The following is an 18,447-nucleotide window of genomic DNA, read 5'->3' on the forward strand; positions in this document are numbered from 1 at the left end:
GTAGAAGAGCAGCTCAAGGATGCATGCCAGATGGACAGTCGGGAGGCAGCGTTTGCCTTTAGCTGTCGTAATTAAATTGCGTAATTGCACAGATAATGAATCATTGTGCCTTAGAGTCAAAACAGTCCACGACACACAGCAGGGAGTTTTTTTTCCTCCCCATCATCTGCAGGAAGAAAAGCAACTTGTTTCAATGTATTACCAATGCAGAGTGGTAGCAAACTACACTGGCAAGCTGGTTGATGCAACACCATAAAACACATCCATGATGGCTTTAATTCAGCTTCGCATTATATTAGAAAACATAAAACATTATAAAAATCGCCGCCTTTAATAGGATGCGGGGCAGCCAGGCGGCGTAAAACCTCCTTTATGGACACTTACTAGCCAATAAAAAAAAAGAAAAGAAAAGAAAAAGAATGCAGTATTGCTAATACTGTAATAAAAAAATATATATATATACAGTAAATGAGAGTTTAGTGTGGATTTGTGGAGAACAACTAGTCATAAATTGCATGTATTAACTCAATGAACTTGCAAATGGTAACAAAGTACATTGTAAATGCCAAGAGGGCGCAATATTATCTTTCTAAAATGGTTAAGACGGTCTCCTTTGGAAACTTCACATGCATGACAAGAGTAAAATGTTATTATCTGTGCTGGTGGACTTTTGCATTGTTATGTATTTTATTTTGTTTTACAATGTTTGTATTTTGCTCCCTGCTTTCTGTCTTGCAGGAATCTTAGTGGGACCGTTGTTCCTGTTATGGTGAATATTTTGTTTCCTTGTGTTGTATATACGTGCATACACTGGTGTGTGTGTTCTTTAATACGGCATCATGCGCTTCATTAAAAATATGTGTTGGGATGCCAAACTCTTGTCAGCGTAGGAGTAGACCATAATAGGGAGTCTGCCAGATGTTTGTTTTTGTTTATTTTCTTGCTGCTAAAAGCCAAATGTGTCTCATTAACATTGCTTGGGGTGTTAAGTGTGTTTTGTGTAATAAAAACACTTGAATTCCAATATTGTGTGACGCATGTCTGTCATCTCATATCTAAGTGATGGATACGGGTACAATTTTTGTGTATGGGAATAAGATAAGATGAGTAACCTGTTCACTTTTCACCGGCCCGTAACTGTCACAGCGCTGGCACCTGGATTATATTTATTTGACTTTTCACTTGACTATTTTATGAGCACCTCACCCACAGAACGGTGAAGAGATGGGGTGAAAGCGATAAAAGTGCAGTGGAGATCCCTGTGGGTCACTTTGGATGAGATCCAAATGAGTCCCGACATTTGAAGCAGGGTTCATTCATACGGATTTTTATCATCTTAACTGTATTTTAAAATGTGGCAGGTCCGACACTAAGGGGAAAACATGGCTGCTCTTTGGCATTCTCTGTTATAGTAGCAAAATCTGAAATCTGTATGAGGCTGCATGGCTATCCAGATTTCTAGAAAATACTGTCACTTTTCCCAACAGAGTCAACATAACAAAAGTGAGATAATGCAAATATGCTTATTTAGGGAACCTGCTTTGGGATCTCATGCTTAAAAAACGGTGTGGTGATAACCAGGTTTGGGAAAAAATTTCACTGCAAAAAGGCAAGATGAGACATATCTTTTAATTTGGATAGGCCTACACAAAGCGTATTAAATGATAAGAGGGCTGATAGCGGGAGTCTCATATCCAGCAAAGTTCTCTGAGGAATCAACGATCTGACATCTGCTCCCAGATGAAGCACTTGAGGACTAATACTCGCAATGTGCCATGATATCTGAGATCACTTTAAAATAAACATTGTTTTGCTCAATACAAAAAGGGAACCGCATCCTAAGAAACAAAAACATTGAGTCTGAAGGACAGTGACGAAATCACCTGCAAGGACATAACTTCTTAATATTCCATTCAAATGTTCTATGTATCCATGGAAACAATGACATCCTGAGTGAAATTTGTATTCAGAACCTTATTTAAACGTGACAGGATTCTTTTTTTTAACAACAAACATTATAAACAACGACAAAGACAAGTGTCACATGCTCGTTAGCGACAAGTTTTTTTTAGCTACAGTACGTAGTGACCGTTTACATATAGGCAGCAACATTCTCATATGATCTCTTTGAAAACAAAACGACAACGCCAGCAAACTTACCCCATATCCAGTTATTATTGTTACCATTACTCTTGTTGATTGTCAGTGACATTTCCAGCTTTTATGATTCGTGGACTATAATCCGCTTGAAGGGTACTTTTATCACAGTTTGTTTACGGCATTAAGCAGGAATAACTCATAGTACTAGTCCATGGATGAGTGAGATATGGATGACAAAAAAAAAAAAAAAACTGAAACGTGACAGGAGCAAGTGGAGCTGTGGTCAGAAAAGCAGGCGTGAAGTCAGAAAAAAGAGCAAAAGATTATCAGATGATTTTGACCGAGTGTCAACAAGAAAAATCCTCTGTGGTCAGTTTTGGGCAAAAAGATTAGAAGGTTTAATTTTTGTTAAAGGAATTAAAACTAAGATACACTAGTGCTGTAGTTGAGTCCCCCCCAAAAAACAGAATAATTCAAAGAACTTGGTCATTTTGATACATTTTTCAAACCATCCAAACATCAAGCTTTTGCTCAAAATCATTAGTTCACCTCTTAAAAATAAATATCAGGTAATAGAAATACCCCTAAAGAACAATTTGACTTAGATGGGCGCTAAAGTAGAATTGGTTGCACTCACACCTTGAGCGATAGTAACCTTGAGTGCAACAAAACAGACTCAGTCCCTCATTAAAGAGCTGTTTCCAGTTTGAGAACCCGATTCTTAACATTAAACACACACAGCACTGTAGTGTAACTTTTAAGACTGACACCCAACTTCGACGCTAAGCATCTTAGTAATTCTAGACCGCTGTCAAATCTCCCCATCATCTTCACAATTCTTGAAAGAAATCGAGGCCCAACTGATTAATGATCATATGACCTCTTGAAATCTACTTATATTATATTTAGGGCAAATGAGACGGTCCTCACAAAAGTGGTTAATGATCTTTTAACTAGCACAGTTAACAAATACCTTACACTGCCTTTCGTATTTCATGTTAGTGTATAGGCTTGTTCTGGGTAAACTCTTATAATCCCTTTTCACACTGTACTTTGCAGATCATATCTTACGTCATCAAATTATTCATTGTGTGTGCAATGAGGGTAACCTCAAATTATTTTATCTTATACAAGGACTATCTGCAAAGATGGACAATTTGGTGCTTGCAAAAAAAAAAGGGAAAACGGAACAGCTCAAATTTCATTCAGAAAAAGGACCGTAGCCGGGTTATTCGAGTTCATGTAAGAGAATATCAGAATGATACATGGGACCTGAGCTCCTGGCACCACGCCTAGCTAGAAGTCAGAAGTGATACTACAGGTTAGACACTATGCTAGAAAAATCCATAGGGGAACATTTTCAAGTTCACTGCATAGACTCTTCATGAACTAACTTTAGTGGCTACAAGAGTGTCTGACAGGATGAGGAAGATTTTTTTTTTTCACCTGAGGAAACATTTGTGTGTATTAAAGAAAGGCGGAATGTAAAAGACAGATAAACATCACGGTTGGTGGATTTGCGCACATTCTGCAGCCAGTCGCGCTGTCATAACACTGATTAATGTCGCCGTTTGCACGTGACAAAGCGAGCGGCTGAAACAAATGATAAAAGTAGCATATAAATCTGTATGGAAGAGGCTGTCTGGGACTGTCACGCTTTGTGAAGGGTAAATACGGCGCGGCATGGAGGACTCAAGATAGGAGGGAAGTGAGTGACAATAGGCCTGCAAGAAAAGGAAAAGTGGCACATTTGTCTCTGGCTGTAGAAAACAAACAAAAAACTGCAGCGGAAGTTAGCAGCAGGGAGAAAAAAAAGAGCAATAAATTAGGAAGACATTACAACAGGATGTCTCACCTAGCTTGGAATCGCTCAACCGTGATCCACAATTTTTTTTCTTTTAAGAAGAGTGCAAAAGCCAATTAATCAGGAGTTTAGTGGCAAAAGACTTGATTTAATCTCCCAGAGGAGGCTATTTCATGTCCGGCATTGAAACATGTCAGAGTTCAGGGCTTTAAGGGATTGCGGAACAGGCTTAGCGTGTCTGGACAGGGACAGTTATTGAGTGAGCTCGTCCTTGGGGGTCGGACAAGGGCTTTGCAGTGACGAGAGTGACGGTGGCAGATGTCCCCGATTGTGTCCTATGGTGGGTCGTGTGGTAAAAGGAAATGGTGTCCTTTAAAAAGGTGCTAGTTGACTTTTACAGTTTGGGATCTTAGTAGTTACAGGCGATAGATTAGAGTCGGACTTGCCCTCCGGCTGATTTAATTACAGTACACAGGAATTTCAAATGGTTTGGTTCAAAAGCTTAAGGCAGCATAGTGAACATCCTCCCCATATGTGTGGTGCCCAAGTTAGCTTATAGGATGCATCACAACTGAGGAAGTAACATTTTTATATGGCAAGAGAGGAAATAAGTTTAGCCTGGGTTGGAAATTCAGGAGAGTCTTTGCCACATGTACCTCCAGTGCATTTTAAGGGCAATGTTGCAAGATGAGTAACAAATATTAAATAAAAAATGAAAAAATATTGCAGAGTTACAATTTTAAAGTATTAATAAATTAAGGTAACTATCAATATTTTTCTTACACATTTTTAATGTACCGTATTTTCCGCACTATAAGGCGCACCGGATTATAAGGCGCACCTTCAATGAATGGCCCATTTTAAAACTTTGTCCATATATAAGGCGCGCCGGATGATAAGCCGCACCTTCAATGAATGGCCCATTTTAAAACTCTGTCCATATATAAGATATATACATTTGGCCTGCGGGCCGGACTTTGGACACGCCTGCTGTAGTGGCTCAATATTGGTCCATACATAAGGCGCACCTGATTATAAGGCGCACTGTCGGCTTTTGAGAAAACTGGAGGTTTTTAGATGCGCCTTATAGTGCGGAAAATACGGTAGTTATTCACGTTCTTGTGCTATTCACTGTAGGCCTCTCTCCCCATCTCCCAAAAATGAGGGTTGACTATCCTGAATCCAAAACCAATGCATGGCGCCTCTCTAATAACTTTCCTAAAGGTCTCAAATGATTTTTTTCACAAATGTTCTTACCAATTAAACAGTATTGCACAGCTTTTAATAATGCTCCATTCATGATGTATTGGAACATACTCTACTGAGTGCTTACTTGGCTGACAACTGCAGCTGCTGTGATCCTATCAAACAATATACATTTTTTAACATACAACAACTGGTAAGCTGCACCTGTTTTGGTTCATTATTTTTCCGCCTACACCACAAACAGACAGTTTTCTTTTTTCCGGTCTTCACAGCATCAATTACTTGAGCAGCGAGGATGCGACGGACAACAGAAGTGCTGTACTGGTGCCATCAGAACTCCACTGATGTCAGTCCATGTGGTTAATGCATGCACGGATCGGCTCCATATGCTCACCTGTACAAGCACATGAATACTGTCAAATGGATGCTGATGATCGTGCTTCTGGTTTTGCAGTTGGAGATGAATACATCTCTAACTGCTCTCTTACAGCTAATTCATCTTTTTTTTGCTTTGGAATGAACTTTTTTTCCTGACTTTGTTTAGATTTATATATACTTGATATTTACTGAGATAAAATCCGAGCTAGCAGTGAGACAAACTTGCCAGGTGGAATAAATGAGGCTAGAGATACCCCATGGGTCACTGAAAAACAAAATGGCCACATCCACTCGCCTGTTTGAATGATAAATTAGGTGCTAAAACAAAACATTTATTTACTGTCCATGCAGGAATTATTGATAGACTGCCTTGTGTGTATTATAATATACACATTGCTGAATATGTTGGAGAATATTTCATCCTTCACCCCTCATGGGAGTTTGTTGTGGTATAAGACAAACATATCTACTTTTCCTATTACAATAAAAGTCGAGCTAGCTCACAGTTGCACAAACAAAAGGAATGGATGAGATTCTTTCTTTTAGGCAGACTATAGGGTTAGATAAGATTAGACAATTTCCTGCAAGCCCCATTCGGACATTTGATAAAGTAGGAGCCAAAACTACCTGATGATTACTATGAGAGATGATTATTTTATACATAGCAACTATTAAACGACTACCCATTGCGGAATCTATTGGGGCATTGGTGCTTCTGCCTTGTTGTCATAATTTTTTTATTTATTTTTTTAATAAAAGGCATATTTAGATTTGCAACTGAAAATAAATTACAGACAGACACTCCGATCTTAAAACAAAAAAAAACGATGAGAATTATTGAAAGATTTTTATATAAAATACATATTGGGAATGGTTGGGGCATTCCATCGCCTGCCCCAATCATCGCAGTGAATCTTTGTTTTTGAGTTTTTTTTATCCAAAAATAAAAAGCATTCTGAAGAAAGAAATCTATTTCTTTCCTGTAATAATTTACATCGTATTTCTTGTTATTAATTTGAAACAGTATGCAGCGTCAGCCCTGCGTAGCAACCAACTAAGCAAGAACGCGATTTACTTCGAGTAAACACAAAACAAGTAGCCAAGTCAACCACAATGATGTCAGCATGAAAACTAAATTATTTTAGCAATGGACACATTATTCAATTATTTTACCCCGTCGTATTAATATGCAGCCAAGAAATAAAAATCTCAAACAAATCATAAATCTAATCATTCAATGCGGGGCCGGGAGGAAATTAAAGCTGCCTGGAGATAATTAACAGAAGCTGAACAGGTCAGCGGGCTATCACAGCGCCATTAAATATACCTGACAGATAAATAAAAACATTTACACAAGCACTCTCTTCTTTTTATGTCCTTCCAGGAAATGATTCACGATTGCTCAAATGTGCTCTTATGATGCGTCGTTAAATTTGTTGCTGTGTTAAGTACTTTTTTGTGATGCAACCGTGCTAGCTGACTGAAGTATCGTGCAATCGATGTCAATGGGAAACCGTGAAAATCTGTTTTGCGAAGCGGGAAAATGAGGCTTCCTCGAGGGAATGTTTCAGGCAACAAAGGTGGTGCTGTGATTTTTGCTGGCTCTGCACTTTGCCCTCGGTCATGAGTTAGCGGTTTTCCTTGGATCAATAATCCAGCCGACCAAGGACAACGACAGATCCTTGGATCTCGGCACAAAACCAGACTCCAAACGGAGAGTTGGTAGAACAATAGGGGGGTATGCGCGGTCACGATTGAGCGCGGGTCCAAGAGAGGGCGGGTAAACAAGTCCTCATTAGTCGCACCGATTCCCTGGTAGTGTTATAACGCCAGGAGCGCCTCCGGCTCTTGTAGTACATGCTTGGAATATTTGCCCGAACCTGTGAAGACCTTCAACCTGGACTTTCAACATGAAATTTTGAAATATAGTGGACGTTAGTTTGATTTAATGTCACGACTTTTTATAGGTGGTCACGATATCATGAAAACAGCCGTTGTGGTTATGAAAATGAAATGAAGATAACATTAAGAATGTCACAATGTCGCAATATTAAAATGGCCATGATGTTGTGGTCGTCAAGAGCTGATTTGTTTATCGATAAAGCATAATATATACTCCAGTCCTGAAAACAAAACAGAAAAAACAACCCGCATTACATTTATTTATCCCTGCCGTCCATGTCACCCCTTAGAGGCAAGCGTCGGAGTTAACATATTACTAAACTATGCTCCTTCTCATTTGTCTGTTCATCCCCAGCCATTACCGTAATTAGCTTTTTGAACCAGGAGCCGCATCGATTTTAATAAAGATCCCCGTGAAACAGCATGTGAGGACACAACGACGGCAAATTGGAGCAACGCAAAAAGTGAATCATGCGGGGCAGCCGTCTCGCTGGAGAAATAAGTCGTGTTCCTGCCAGTAGCCCATGTTGTAATTGCTCCCTTCAAAAGAGCTCCAGCTTGGTCGCAACACGATAGACTGACCTTTTTTAGTTTTTATTCATTATTTCTGTTGTTTGTTTGTGAGTGTAAACCTCTATTAGCGCTGTGCTGCTTGGTCAAAAGCCGTGACCTTCTAGCTTTGGCTGCCTTGGCAAATATTCTAATTATGTCATTCAAGAGGCTTGTCATTTCACAACTCGATCTTTGACAAATGCCATGAATGTTCCTGAATGCAGCAGTGTGTAAAAGGGAAGCCTGAAATAAAAACACATTCTTCATGTGCTACGCTAGCTTACAAAAGTGCGATATCGTTACCATGGCAACAAGTCAACGAGTCTCTGCTATTGCATACAATGTGCTAACTACTATTATAGTAATTCAGTACAAATAAAAGCTCCAAAAATCTGACGTAATTGAACGAAAGAAAAAATGTCCAATATTGTTCCAGTGAATATACAAATCAAGACATACTTCATGGTATATGACCTTTAACACTAGATGTGGTACATGCTATCGAGTGGCTACGTAGTAATACAAAAAGGTAGCTAAGAAGTTATGGGAATAGTGATGACATTACCATGGTAACAACAGGACATTTATATCGTCTGACTCTGTTTATTCCCAACGGTATATAATGGCTCCGAAGTGGACTGCGCTTGTTATTGTATAGTTTCAAATGTTATATTGTCGGTTTCGTCAAGATTAGTGTGTCTGACATGCTCCTGGATTAAATTTTCCTTTTCTCTCTTTGAATCCTAGCGGTGGTCAAAAGACGCTTCATCGCTTTTTTGTATGCTTCCTGTTTGCCGCCGTGCAATCGGGTGGTGGAGTTACTCCAAATAAGACAGCCTGTCTGGTTTTGTGAATTTTACGTGAGAAGCATTGATGCAGCATTCCCAAGACGCCGACTCTGGATTTCTTATTCAGCAGCTTGACAAAGCTTCTTAGTGGTGGGTCATCTATCAGAAGATCAGCAGCACCCCAACAACCATTTGTAATTTTCTCCCCGCTGCCTGTGGCCCATTAAAATCTCTTCCGTTCTTTTGTGGTGGACACCTGGGTGAATGCCGATTCAAAAGAATTTGACTACCGAAAAAAACGACGTCATTTTGATCAGAAACGTTTCACGCAGGTGCTAACTGTAAATTTTATTAATATTTATTCTCAATATACATTTATTAACTACTCTATAGCTTCAAGAATGATCAAATGTTTTTCTTTAACATTGCCTGTACATTCCATCCTAATTGTTAAGGAGGAGCTGTCCATGGTACCAATCGGGACACAAGGCATCACAATGGGCAACACTGGCACTTTCATGCGCATAAATATGTCACTTGTAAATACATTGTGTCTTTGTGACATTTGGAATCCGCCTAGCAACAGATGATGACTCATTTGAAAAACAGAGTGCTGCTCCCACTTAACTATACAGTGTATTAATACTAACAGCTTTTTCAAAAATGATTAGTGCACGCTCCAGACCCTTTTTCTATTTTCTTACATTCCAAGCAAACATTTTTGCATCATTTGCTGTAAAATAATACAGTATGTCTTCAACTGTAAGTGACTCTTAGCTACAGAATAAGGCAGCTGGGTTGTTTACTTGGCAGTTGGCTACAAGCTTATTGTTTCCCCTTTACAGTGGGTTTAATTACATGGAAGCTAATTTGGAATTAGTATCACTTAACGGAACCTTAATTACAGTCCTTTCTCCCACAATTACTCTGGATGTTTATTAGGATTTTATGTGTGTATTCTCCCACACTCCCCCTACCTACGCAAAAAAATCTGGATATCATATTTGCCTTTGCCCAAAGCGCACCTTCAGCTCTTCTCTCATCACTGTCACGAGATGAAACGCTCATTTTTATGCCCTCCCCGCCCCCATCTCAGCCTCACCCCTTTATTTGGCGCATCTCTTCGTCTATTTGACTGCGCTCCCCCCCCCACCCACCTCTTCACCGCCCCGTCCCCCGCTAACCTTCATCTTGGAACAAGCAGAGACGCAGCCAGCGACTGTTCAAACAAAATGCTAATGCCCTACTAATGGATCCCCGCTTCCCTGATATCTATATAATGTACACATTGGATTTCTCCCATACAGGCGGTTCTCTACACTGCAAAGAGACAAAGACTCAGCCTTGTGACAGCACTCTTTTATATAACTGTTTCTTCTCTCAGAGTTATTATAGGAGCACAAGGACTAGCTTGAAACACATTCACACAGATCTATATTATGTGTGTATTAGATTAAATGACCGACATGGCTGAATTTGAGACAAGATATTGGGACAGAGAGGGATAATTTTTCAAAAAGATAATACGAAAAAAAATATATATATATCTTTTAGTTTATACTTGTAGGGGATTAATGAATGTTTCTGCTGTTTGATTTGATATTAAATTACAGGAAAAGAAAGATGACAGATCATTTCTTTTCAGAACTTTTGGACAGGTTGATCCTTATAAGACTTGTTTATATAATGCGCAACAGGATAAACATCCGAACAGCTTTTAAGGTCACTGAACAAAGACAGCACGAGAGATTGTAAAAGCGGGACACTCCATTATATCAGGAATAATTTCCATCAGGCCTTTGATTGACCAAAATTACCTTATTAACCACAATTTAGGAAAAAATGAACTTTTCCCCTTATATACATTTTCAATGAGAATAATTTTCTGGGTTGAATGTGAACATATATTTCATGCATTTCAGAACATTTGTAGGCTTATTGGTGGGATGTGCTCAAGGTAGTAAGATTTATTCAAATTTTATTCACACATTGTGAAAAATAGGAGTTCATAGTTGCAGTCAAAATATCATCCGAAGCAATACGTAAAAATAGGCATATATATACATACATATACATATTATATAGTTTTTAAAGAGACTTCCGAAGTTAAGTTGTCAAGTGAAGGAGTATAGGTAAAGCAAGACTCGATTAACTTGAAACGCATCAGCATGGAGGCTGAGGTTGAGAATTAGAACAAGAGGCCCCCCTTGTGAAGGTGGGCACGAGTCCCTTCCTCCTCCTCCTCTGGAAAGCATTTCTCAGCATTATCGATTCATTCCCCGCTCGCTGAACTGAATTACATTCGATCCAATTTGGTTCCCCCCACCTTTTCTCCTCTGCAGGACCTGAGAATGATTTGCATGTAAGGGAGAACCCGCAATTGTAATCCAATACTTTTTCTCAGCAAATTGTACTGTCAAGGAAGTAAAAAATGCTCTCTAAGAAAAAAGTTAAGAAGTACGCAGCAAGCAATACTAATCGGGCAATGCAACATCCTCCGATTCAACAAGTATGACTGGGAGACCTGTCAAGCTGGCTTCTTCTCCTTCTTCTCTTAGGTTATCGACGCATTACAGCTCTTTGGCTGCCACCTACTGTACGAGATGTGCAAAGCGTTTCCATAGATAGCCGATGCAGTCGACTCAAGCAAGGCCCCCGTGAACAAAGTCATTGACGGACTGACGGACCTTTGGTCAGGATGGATTAAATGCCCACAAGTGTGCAAAACAAATTGAAGCGTATATAAAAAGTTGGTCACTAATGTCCTTCCAAGCCAGCTTGCTCGTCGCTAGTCCGAGAAGCTAACACAGATGTCTCATCTTGACTCAGCGGTCCAACATGTCAAACAACACAAATAAATGGACTCCAATTCATGACAGCAGTCACAGAACATCCAAATCACAGCTCATGAATCTAGTGAAGCTTATACTAGAAACAAAAACAGGATGTCACCTACCAAAACACAACAGTATGAAAGTTTTAAAATTTAAAATAGATTTTTCTTGGAAAACTCGACGCTCACGTTTTATAAACACTATAGAAATGTATCGTTCAAAATGCTACAGCTCTTGCTAAGGACCAACATGTCCCATTGATGACAGATGGCTGTCTCGGTAACGTCTCAAAAAACCTTTAAATTGGATGTTTTTCGGCGCGGTGTCATGCGATCCGTCATTCTTAAAAAGGTCACCTATCTGACTAATGGAAACTGAAAAAAAGGGATGGCAGTTAGCACATTTCTCTTAAACTAAACTTAAGCTGGAAGAGCTCATAATGACATGGTGGAATACATGAAGCTCCTGCGCCCCATCCTTAGTGTCAAACCCACATCTGGTAAAGCCAAGCGGGGGCCGCTGACAGGACAGCAGGCCAATTAATGATTACTCTTCAGCAGGTGTCCTATCGCACCGTATCCTCTGACCTTTCCCGACAAATACAACAGTCGATTGATTGCAACAGCGCCCAGTCAGATGTCCTCCCTTCCAACTAATGGCCCGTCAAGCATATCAGGAAGGATGATTTCATCATCATTTTACATTGACTTCATACGCACACAGCCAAAATTAGCCACGAAACGGAATAAAATGTTCATATCACGAGCCCGCTGCCCAATTCGATCATAGTTATCACGATTATGATGGTCGGATACTTCCCTGATCTTTTTTGTCACAGTTGTTTCAGTCAGTGGTGTGTTTTTTTTTTATGAGACAAAAAAATGGCGCATCAAAACAAGCTGGTTTCCACAAAGGTTTAAAAAAATTAATTGTGTAATGTGTTCTGGAAATCTTGATGAAATATTGAGACACTTTTTGTAGTGAGATTGAAACACAACAATGATCAATACTTCAATAAAGTTAGCTGATGTAGCAAACAGTTTTAGGGAGCAAAATACATTCTACGAGATATGAATAACGATTGGTAAGTTGTTTTTGTCTCAGTAACATTATTTCACATTATGCACCGAACCGTTCAATATTTCTGCGAGGAAAAAAACGTGAACATTAACGCTATAAATGTGCAAATTGTACTTTTAGTGTTTTCTCATCACATTAAACCCCACTGTAATTTGTTCCTACTATCATTCCGAGCTCTCTGGTGTGTATGTCGCCGTCGCCATATCCCGAGGGAAGAGCCGTCATCCAATTAAGGCGAAATTTGATTTGACTAAAAGGCCGCCATCATTTAGATCGCTCTTTGAGTCAAGAATCACAAAGATGTATCGACACCGATACGAGCTTTGTTTTGTGTTCATTTACGTGGCCGTTAACGCCGTTTAATCGGTGCCATCTTTGAAACAAGCTGCTTCTGCGTCATGCCTCCTCAAAACATACGTGATGTATGATTCAGTTGCTTTGTAATGAATTAAAAATGATTGTAACAAGAACAGAATGCACCAAAAGTATAAAGTTGACTTTTCAGCAATATATTGCAAAACACTAACGTGTGGCTTTCTGATACATGGTCAATTAATTCAACTAGTCTTCTTTGCAATCAATAGATTTGTTTTTTCTTTCAGATTATATATTTTCTTACCTGTCGACGTGAAACTGCCTCTAGTCCTCCAATCACTGTCAGCTGGCAATACCTGCAAACATACTCAGTTAAGCTCCTCCCCTTTACTTTTGTATTCAACTTTTTTCTTCATTCAGACAATGAGCTTCTTTAGGTCAGAGGTTAAAAGAAGAACCTAATTGTCTGAAAGAAGAAAATACTTGAAGGGGGTCATTAACGATGCGTGCACAACACTGCCCCGATGAGGCCAAAATGTGCATAGCAGGAAAAGCGTAATTAAAAGCGCACCCAACTGGGCTGTGTGTGTATACGTGCATGTGTTTAAAAAAAAATAGAATTGTTAGAGAGAATTGGCGTAAATGTGTGTTACTTGGGACATCTGTAATACACAAGCACACACGCCTTAAGCAGGTGTGCCAATAGTTAAGGAGGGCAGTGTGACATGTAAAATGCAGAATATTTCTATGATTATTATTTGAGTAGCATTCTAGAAATAAGCTCCAAGTGGCCTCCAACATGTTTAAACAGTTGCAGGATTAAATATAATTTCTCTGTCTCATATCTGAAAAGCTGGGTCCAATTTTTTTCTTTTTTTTTTTTTTTAAACGTGTAACCTTTTCAAAACGAAAAAGCTAACACCTTTTTTTTTTTTAAAGTGGTGCATGGGCTAAATTAATTAAAAGTAAAGGGCAAATTATTTTTTTAGGTACGTCGCGGTCATGCTCTGCACTGCCAAAGGCAAGTTGTACCATATTGTGTGTGGGTTGCCTGCTGTGACATTACAGGAACTTTAGGTGCCTGAGAATAAAACTATTTTGGACTGTAAAAGGAAGAAAGTCTCCAAAATGAAAGAAAGTCAAGATGATGAATTCCATTTCTATTGTCGTCACGGACCTGGATCAATATTCATCCTAAATGCGACTTTTACAAGTTCCACATGTGCTTTAGGAGTATAATAACAGAGGTCAGAATCCTTCGCATCCTCACCTGTAATTAGCCGATTCACAGAGTGCATCCAGACACCGACAGCTGGCACAGACTAATGAATAGTTCAAAAATGAGCTTTGTGCAAGATGAATGGCACTTGTGCTGGAAACAAAGACCCAAACACCTGCCAAAACCTCTGACTTACACCCTGGTACGTTACGAGCGCTTGATGAGCGCTGCCACCTTTGATTTACGTCGGCGTGCACTCGTCCTCTTTTCAGCTGGGCTCGTTCTCCTCCATCCTCCATCAACCTTCACGCCACGATTCTGCTTTTGAAAACGACTCGAGTCATTCGCCGCATTTAATTACCTTGCAAGTTCTTATTAGACGCTGCTTAGGCCAGCGCTCTCTTGGTGCGTTTTGACTTCTTTTTTTGGCCACATAGATCCTGTTAAGTCACTTAATCCGCCTCAGTAGAACAGAGGAATGTATTAATTCTGAAAAGTGCCTCGTGAAAGAGTATTCCTGTGCAGGAAAAGGTCAGCGAGAAGGGTAACCTGTCCAAGATGGTGTCAAGTTATCACGTCCAACGCACCTTTGTATCCCAGGAGATGGTCAGGATGAGCTGTAAAGATCTCGGTTTGGTTCATTTGAAGTATTTATTAGTGCCTGACCAATATAGATTTTTGATGCCGATATTTGGCAGGATAAAATCCCAAGAGCCGATTAATCATCCGATTAATTAAAAAATATGTAATGAATAAAATTGAATGAATGAATAAAACTGAATGAAAAATAATTATAATAAAATTATTCTTTGACTAGCTGAATATTTTATTGTTTTATAATACTTGCTCTTTGAGTACTTAACTGTGCAGCAGAAAGGAAAAACTGCAAAAATCAGCAGATTTGTGTAACTATTATTTTAAGGGTGGTTTGAATGTCATTACCTTTTTCTTAATCTGCTGTTTATTTCATTTTAAGAGCTAATAATGGGGGACTATATCAGCCAACCGATTAATCGGTCAATCCAGCTCACCATGACCCGAATGACAATAAGCAGTAGAAAATAGATGGAAGGATGTTTTGGTTTTTGGAGGTTTGTATGCAAATGTCATATTTGAAATTCAAAATATTATGCTAAATATGGAGTTCGCATAGCAAAAGAACAACTCTCACCCCAACTCAGACTTCATTCCCAATTATCCATGACAACTTCAACTTTCGATGTTCCTTGTAAAATGTATGAACAAGACCTGGTCCAAAAAATTGTTTACAATTCTGCTCAACACTTTCACCTGTGCTTTTTACCTTTTAAAAGATAATAGCTTTTTGCTTTTTGGAGTGTTAGTTTAGCGCAGAGCATTTTGTTTGGGTCTGAGACAGGAGCTTTTAAAAGCAAGCAAGAGTGTTGCGGGTTAAAGAATGTGCATTACACAATAGAAAAGCTCTCTCTCTTTTTGTGGCTAGTTTGCCAAACTGGGTAAAATTTCTTAATCACTCCCAGAGCTAGAGGCATAACAATCCCATGTGTGGAAGAAATACAATAAAATATTGAACATGTTGGCATACTATGGTTAAGTGAGACACATTAAAAAAATAATACATTTTGTATATTTACATATGTATTACATAAATAATGAGTAAGAAATGCTCTCTGGGGCATTATATGGCCCGGGAACCATAGGTTGCTCACTCGAATCCAAATTATTGCCGTTGCTGTCTGCTCGCTAGGTTTACTGCATGGAATTTGAGTAGTGCTACATTTTTAAAGTCAATGCGACTGATACGCCTTCTCCTCCTGTGCAAAGGCAGATATGGAAATAAGTCGTGGATACAAGAAAGCAGTAAGTGCGGCTGGAGATAAACCAGCGACTGGCTTGAAAAGTCGAAGGCGGCTCCGTGCCCGGAATGCAGAGGTCGCTTTGTAAACAAAGCTGCCGCTATTTAGCTGCAGTTGGCTTAATGAAAATGAATGATAGGGCATGGGGGGAGCTTGGGAGTCTTTGTGGATGGTGGAGGTAGCTGGCCTGGACAGATTAATATACTATAGTGGCCACGTGGGCAATTACAAAGGCAAGAAGAATAAGCGTGTACCAGAATTCAGATAAACAATATTTTTTTACTTCATACATTTCACTTCATAAACAATTTATTTAATCAACTGTTTTAATTTCTTAAATTCACACTGCATTAGGGCAAACTTTGTATGGTTTAGAAACATTTTCAATTTCAAACAAAGTTCTGCTATCAAAAGGCATTAAATAAAACAAGTCTTTGTACAACTTCTCTTGAGGAGCGAGCATATTAGCATGTCATCGTTTGGATATTATTTTTTTAATTATTGCCTAATCTAAAGTGTTGAAAATGGCTTGCATATTTCTAAAATACCATCAATATAGAATAGTAAAATCTAAAAGAATTAATTGTAGATTTAAAAAGAACATAACTTAAAATAAAATAATTATTTGCTAAAAAAATGAAAAATTATACAAATGCAAACATTAGATATGATATAGATCCGATTAATCAACATTTGCTCTTCAAATGACCCACCATAGTTTCCACAACATAAACAGCACAGAGTTTATGTTTCCAAACGCTGACCACAAGGCCCATATTGACTTTGTGTCAGACAACCCACTTGGCCTTTTATTTTTGGAGGGAATGGCCTGTCACGGTGTGAAAGGAGATGGACAGGGGGTTCGGGGGATTTCTCTGAGAGAAGATGGCCGGTGAAAGGTCACGGTGAATAAAAGCCTTTTAATCCCGCCACCTTGGTTCCGGTGCCCAGGGAATATCAAAGTCATCCCAATCTCGGAAGGGATTGGAGGGGGGGGATTCTGTCTGTTAGCCTAAACAGCCAAAAGGTTAGAAGCAGCTCGGGTGTTTGTGTTTGCTCTCTCTCTCTCTCACCCATTGTTAGGAGATAAGAGATGAAACGTGGCGGCATGCAGTTTAAGGCTTAGCCATGTTACATGGAGCCAAAGCAAGGGAAAATACTGCAATGCAGTTACTTTGTTACAAAAGAGAGCAGTGCAAGCGTCTCTGTCGTGGCTGCTCAGCACAATAGGACAAAAAAGCAGCACAAGTTGACAAAAAAAAGAGTGGAAATTAAGCTCATTTTACAAAACAGACGCAGTCAATTCCCAGTCTGCACTTTTTCCCCACCATGTTCTGTGTAAACACGGACATCATTTTTTTGTGCATTGATTTCTTCTGTAGAGCATTTTTGCCACAGCTCTGGTTGTTGTTTAAGTGGTAAATAAATAAAGCTGAATTGAGATGAGTTATGATCAATTTTGCCAGCTACCTTGAAAAAGTAACTTCTGATTTTTAAAGTAGCTTACTGATTACTTGGGTAACTAGGTGTTTTCCAGCTGTTGATTATTTTTATTATACGTTGTAACTTTATTATCCTGTTTATTTTAATTGGTACAGAGTACATACAAAAACATCTACCCGGAAAGACCAGCTTGCTGCCCTGATTTATTCATATTTGCATCTTTTTCTTGATCTTATATATTTGGTATTCAAATTATATACTGAATTATTATGTTCAGTTATAAATAAATGGGTGTTGAATATTTATTTTCCTTTTGCGACATCTATGGGAAAAGAGGACAGTTAAGAAATATCACCATCTAGTGGTGGTCACCATACGCTAAACACACTCATGCACATAAAGTGCATCCTGTGTAATCCCAAAAGTCAACTGAAAATGGAAAATAGCATGACATTTGTAAACATGCACTGTTAGCATGGTACACACATGCTTACCATTTTTGAAAAGGCATTTCAATTTCAAAATAAAAGCCTGCAGACTTTCAGCAGTACGTTTGTGTTGTATAATTGGAAGTGGGAAGTACATAACCCCGCAAATTCCAAAACAATGCATGACACAAACATTTTGGAGTTCCGAGTAACACTAAACACGGGGTTCAATTGTTTGCAATAACTCGGAATAGGCGGTTCCCTGTTTGGAGAATAATTGAATGTCAAACATCTGTCCACATGTCATCAGCTGTGTGTAAAATAATGACATTTGACAAATAAAGTCATTATCACTTTATTCATGTAATTTTCATAAAAAATAAGTATTCCTTCACAAACATAATACACAGTCCCTGGACTACAGTCTCAACAAATGGACATTTTTGTTAGTCTTGATGCCAAGTCAAATGTATACAGTAACTATTGAGAAAAAGTACATTTACAAAAAATATTGTGCATTTGGTCAGTGCCTTCATTGAGGGATGGTCCCAATTGTTCAAAAG

Source organism: Syngnathus acus, chromosome 12 (assembly GCF_901709675.1).
Source record: "Syngnathus acus chromosome 12, fSynAcu1.2, whole genome shotgun sequence".
NCBI lineage: Eukaryota > Metazoa > Chordata > Actinopteri > Syngnathiformes > Syngnathidae > Syngnathus > Syngnathus acus.